This window comes from Toxotes jaculatrix, chromosome 2 (genome assembly GCF_017976425.1).
Source record: "Toxotes jaculatrix isolate fToxJac2 chromosome 2, fToxJac2.pri, whole genome shotgun sequence".
Lineage (NCBI taxonomy): Eukaryota > Metazoa > Chordata > Actinopteri > Toxotidae > Toxotes > Toxotes jaculatrix.
This window is the reverse complement of record NC_054395.1, coordinates 2,239,629-2,246,264: the sequence shown is the minus strand read 5'-3', so window position 1 is coordinate 2,246,264 and position 6,636 is coordinate 2,239,629.

The following is a 6,636-nucleotide window of genomic DNA, read 5'->3' as shown; positions in this document are numbered from 1 at the left end:
AAACTTCATACGTTCATACAAAACACTAAAAATATGTGGACTTGATGCGCCCCTTGGAAAAGAAACTGGCACGTTATTAATGACATCCAAAATGCTCTTTACAATAAATCTTCTTCTGTTCAAAGTTCTCAATAATTAACCCTGACAGACTCCGAACACAGCTTAAAGCCACATATGCTTGTCCTGCTGCAAAAACCTTTACTAAATTTAAAAAAATAAATTAACATCATCAAACTTCACAAAGACCTTGTGAGGAAACCTTATTTTCTAAGAAAACAATGTGAGTCATTATATCACAAACACCATTAACAAGACCGTCTAAAACATATAAATTCTTACACAACATGACACATGCACCCTTGCCTAAAAACAATTCCTCTGACAAACAAGTATTGGAAGCTTTGGCCCTTCTAATAGCTTCAGTTTGCCAGTTCTTTTGTCATTAACATAGTCTCTCGCCTCTACAACAACATATTCTGGACAGGACTTAAACAGTTGTTGATTATTATGCTCATTTACTTCTTGATTTGTAGCAAAAATATGTGAGGCAGAGCAGGTCAGCTCTGCCTCATCTTTATAATGAATGTTATTCACCTTCAAATACTGCAACACGCATAGTATCAACAAACTGATACTCATAGTGGCCTTTGTATGTCAGCGCTTTAATTTAACACACAACAAAGATCCTTCCATGTTAGAACGAGGCAGCAGATTTGTTGTGTCTATTTTGGCTTTGACTTTCTGTTGATGCACCTTATTTAACATGTACTTCTGCCTACTTACAGCTTTAACAGTATCCCTATGCGCTTTGTCTACTAAATATTTCCTAACACTGAAGGCTTTCACATAGGCTCTATGCACCTTGTTTAACCTATTGTTCTTAACACTGAAATCTTTTAACTTCTGTCTGTATAAATCATTTTGCATATATTTAACTTTTTCCTGTATCTGTCTCTGCTGCCTGTGCAGCACATTTGACTTGTATTTAATTACTTGTTGCAACAACTTGATGTGACACATGCTTCTGCTTACAACAATATTCAAGCCAGCGATCATTACAATATGTAAAGACATTAACACCAAAGCAGTCAGCTGCTGCTTGAATCTCTAACTCAGTGGCCCAGTTACCAACATAGCGCATCCTTGACACATTGACATATTCTGAAATTGAGGAAAACTCACTTCTCAGAATATAACCATATGCCACAGGATCGCTCTCTAACTGCTTGACAACTGCATGTCTAATTTTCCTATGATACTCTTGTGTACCACTAATGGCCTGGCTAAGAGCCCTGAAAAAACAGTCCCCATCACCCTTAATCTTTTCTGTCTCACAAGGAGTTCCTAAAGGACCAACAGCAGAAGATGTAGCATCAACCTTCTCTAAGTCTACATATAACTTTTTACATAAGGCAAGAGCAACTTCCTTACACGATGTTTGTCTCTCACTCGCTGGTAATCCAGTTAGCGTGAAACAACCACGCCAGCAATCGAAAATGAAGAGTATTTATAGAACGTGTTTATACGAAGACCCGCCCAACCAATCAAGGCATAGCAGAGGCGGGGACTAAACCGGAGACACGCAAACAATGATATAAATTTCCAACTGAAAATACGATATCGTTGAAAAAAACAAAAATTACATACCACAGTAAAACTTTTACATTAAATCCTGCTGCAGCCTGTACATTTCATGTAAAGACAATAAAAAAAAAAACAAATATGGATTATTAACACCTTGGTGTTAATAATACTGTAATAGTAAAATTCCAAATGTTTATATTCTAAACCAGGAGTGGCCAACCCGCGGCTCCCGAGCCGCATGTAGCTTTTTGCATGATTTCATGTGGCTCTTACGTTCATATCGAAGTTTGTGACATTCTCAACAAACACTGATCTGACCTATTTCATCTCACGTTCAGATTCCTCATAAGGCATTAGAACAATGTTTATTGTTTACAATGATCCATTTCTAACACGTTTAATGTTCCATTCTGCTACAGATAAATATTGGATTAATATTCTTTGTAGACTGTAATGTAAATAATTAACAGTCATGACAACTTTTTGCCTCTGTGCTCTGTTTCCTATCATAACTGTAATCTGCTGAGCACATATTATCCACTAACTGTAATGTAAATGCTGACCCTCTAACACTGTCCATTGTTTGTATTGTGCTGCATGTCCTCCTCCTCTCCTCCATTCCCAGCTGTCCTATCTTCCTCCTTTTCCTCCTTTCACCCAGCCATCGGCAGGAGGGTCCCCCATCTGAGCCAGGTTCTGCTCAAGGTTTCTTCCTGTTAAAAGGGAGTTTTTCCTTGCCACTTTCACCTTAAGTACTTGCTCTGGGGTCAGGCTCTGGGTCTCTGTAAAGCGCTTTGAGACAATTTTGATTGTGGAAGGCGCTATATAAATCAAATTGAATTGAATTGAATTGAACAAAAAGTTATCAAAAGTTTTGATGTGTCACCACCACAAATTTGACCCTTCGCCAGCTCACACAAAAAGGATGTATTTGTGGCTGTATCTGCCACATACTTCTTCCAAAGTGCATGACCATTTTACCACAATTGGGTGCAGACAAACAGCTCTGCAGCACCCCCTAGAGTGTGAAAATACTCCAAGTATGAGCTACAAACTTGAAAATAGAAACACAGATGCATCCAGCAAGATGAGAAAAAAAGTCTCTTGAAAGACAATTCTAGGATGTACAGAAAGTCACCCACTTAGGAAAAATTTGGCGTTCTGCACTTACCGTAATTTGACAAACTTCTGCTAGGAGAATTGTCCAATTTCACTGATTTTTTGTCAGTTTTGGTGTGACTTACACAGTCTTCCCATGGCACCACCACAAGTTTGACCCTTCGCCAACACACAGGAAATGGATGTATTTGAAGCTTTACTTCCCACATACTTCATCCAATCTGGATGAAAAAAATCATGCATGATCATGTGATTCTGAACACATTGATATGCTTACATGATGACAAAGTCATAGCGCCACCCACTGGCTGCATGCATTATTTTTAGACCTTATTCCCACATTCAACACATTGTATTTTTATGAACTCTTAGAGACATAATCTCATACATTTGAAATGTTGTCTCATAATTCAGAAGACACTGACGAGTAAAAGTTATCAAAAGCTTTCATCAAACTTACACAGTGTAGCCTTAGTGTCGCCACGAACGTGACCCTTCGCCAAGAAACAGGAATTTTTTCATCCAATGTGGATCAAACTTTAGAATCAGGATGATATTAAGACTCTCAACTAATTAATATGTTCATATAATGATACACTCATAACACCCCCTGCAGGGAAGGGGAGCTATGTCTTTTCTTTAGCTGTATGCTGCTGTGCTTCTCTAAACAGGAGAGAGGAGAGGACATAGGGGGACTTTGATGCTTGGCTGCAACGCCTGCAGCTCCCGCGGGTTGCGAGGGCCCGTCATCGCTTGCAGCTTTAATTAATATTTGTATTTTATTGTGTCAGCTTGAAACCATACAAACATGTAGTGTAGTCAAACAAGAATGTGCATGGACAATCAAATCCCAAACAATCCATGAACCAATAAATGACACATCTTGACTGCACATCATTTTATTGACCACTGGATGTCCTACTTAAGCACTGTGTCATTGAAGCCTCGGGTAATGAACCATTTTTTTTTAAATCATGTGTCGAAGCCTCAACAAAGCCTCAATCAGCCATCACTACCTGCTGCAGGAGGTTGTTAAAAGGACGAGACAAAGAGAGAAAAACCAAAGCTAATATCAGAGTGTGAAAGTACAAACATGGTGTGAAATTGTTTGGAGCTGCTCATGTTTTCTTCTCTGACATGTCAGTTTTTTTAGAACAGCCTGCTCCAGACAGACATACATCATTCACCATGTCAAACTCCTTCCATTTCATAGTGATTGGTTTAACTGTTCTTCAAGGGAAGTTCAGTGACTTGGAAATTCTCTTGTATCCAGCCACTGATTTCTGCTTTTCAATCCCATTTTCTCAGAGACACTCAGTGTTGTTCTGTCTTCATGGTGGAGAGTTTCTCTGCTCACTCACCAAAAGCTGGATCCTCCAGATGCAGGTGTATTTATACTACAATCACCTGAAAGCCCTTGGCTGCACACAGGTGATCTCCATTTATCTAATTATGTGACTTTTCAAACCAACTGGCTTCACCACTGATGATTTAGATGTGTCCTGAGTGTTTTGTGTTTTACATTAATAATGAATTCAGATCACATTATTGAGATCTGTTTAACTTTGTCATTAAAGGGACTTTTTTCTGTTTGCGAGTGTCAAAAGAAATTAAATTCCCTTTGATTCAATGTTATGTTGTTGTACAACACTGAATCAAAGGGAATTTAATTTCCAAGCAGGTGAAACACCTGCACTTTAAATCAGCAGCTACACAATGACATAAACATTTAACAGAGAAAAATTTATTTAGATACATTTAGATAAGAAATGATAGATTTTAGTGACACTTTCCAAAGTAAGCGAGTTGTTCTCTCTCACACACTCCTTCTCTCTCTGCTCTGGCCTCTTAAATAAAGCTTGATAAGCAGTGGCAGTTATTTCTATGGTAATTCACCAAAGAAACACATCACACATACTTAGGTCATGAAGCTGGAAATTTCTGGCCACGAACAGGGCTCAGTAAACTAGACTTTATGTCTGGTTCAGTGTAGCTGCCTGACAAACTCTCCACTTGTTAAATGAAGTGATTCAGTTACACTGACATTAAACAGCTGTGAGCTTCAGCCAGTGGGATGTGAAGAGGAAGCAGCAGATGAAACACTGCTCTTAAGGTGAGTCACATACAGTGGCTACAGGAAGTATTCAGACCCCTTCAGTTTTTGCAGACTTCACTGTTGTAGATTTAATTTTAAATAGATAAAATAAGCATTTTGTTAATCAGTCAGTATAGATTGAAAATGGGCCTGATTCACATTTGGTTAATAATCTATTTGAAATTTATTTGCTTTTATCATTTAGCAATAGGATGAAAAAATACAGCACAGAAACTTCTCTCTTCACCATCTTTTAGTGGAGAGCGTGGTACAAAGTCATGTTAGGAGCCGAGAGTCTCTCCCTCCTTCCTCGTGTTTCTGGGAGAACCTCCCTAGTGTTTCTGGTTTGTCCCGTTTGTCTGTGTTCTTGTCTGTGTGTGTGTAGGCCTGGGTGTGATTGACTTACTTTGGGTTTCCCTCCAGAGCTCCTGCTCACCTGTCTGCAATCACCTCATCAGCCACACCCTCAGCCTGCAGTGTATTAACACCACTTCTTCTCTCCAACACCATGTTGCCAGTTCACAGTAGTGTTAATGCTCCTGTTAATGATAATGTTTGATGTGTGCAGGTGGATAAAGCTCAGTGTTGATTAAACTGAAGAGTGATAAACTGGCTATAAAACTAAGAGACTGACTAATAACCAGAGATTACAACATCCTGAAGAAATATTTCAGTGTGACAATGAAAACAAGAGCCATAGACATCTGCCTTTTTCCAAAGAACTCAGTCTTTACTACAACAGTCTGTCACAGAAACACACTCTGCTGCACAGCACAGTCTAATCCACTGCACTGCTTTCTCCAGCAGGCAAACAGAGACTCTTCCAGCTGAGAGGTGACAGAAAGGAGGGAGCTGTTAAACCTGCTGAACTGTGACAGAGAACTGAACTGACCCTCCTCTTTGTCCACTACAATAAATCCATTCTGTTGGAGGAAAACCTTCATTCCACACATCAAATGTGTGTTTCTGCACAATGAACTTCAGTGATGGTTTTGGAATTAAAATTTTTTGGAGTCAGCACATTATACAGGGACAGTGATAAACCTGGATGTGTTTCATCCAAAATAAAAATACTACCTTCTTCAACTAATACTGTATGTCAGCTTTCAGGGAGTCTGAAGACGCCAACCACCAACAGTGTGAGCTGCACACTGAATGTGATATTTCAGTGTTCTTTGAGTCCTCACATTAAAATGTGAAGTTGAAGGAGCTGGAAAAGTAAAACACAAAAGTGTAATACAAACCCATTCAAACAGGATTTTCCATTGTGTTGGTTGTAGTCACATCAAGTCATGATGTGAATGGTCAATAACACTCAAACTGTGCTGGAACAGTGAAAATGTGTTTTTCCACTTTACTGCACAGCAAATGGAGTTGTTGATCTGAGCTTCTACTAAAGCACTGCCAACTCACTGATAACTACAATCAATATTCCTACAACTTTTTCCACAGTTAAGCAGGAAAAGTTTGGTTTGCATTATCAGTAACATAACACAGCTCTGATATGGCTGTAATTGATCAGTAAACAGTGACATAAGGCTGATATCCCAAAGTACAAACAAGAGCACAGGAGTGAGACTAAACTCCAAACTGTAGAGACTGAGGTAGAAGCTGCAAAAGTCCTGAGAGCTGAAAACAGAGACGTTTTAGAACAGAGCTTTCTCTCTAATCTTCAGCATAGATACACAAGTTTAGCTACTGAAGACACAGCTAAGGAGAGGAGAATGTTAAGAGTTGGCAATGGCCGGCTGTGTTACCAAGCCAGGTCACAGCAGCAGTGCAGCCATCCCCTACTACCCTGGGACATTGTGTTCCCAGAATGCAGGTTTACTTGTGGT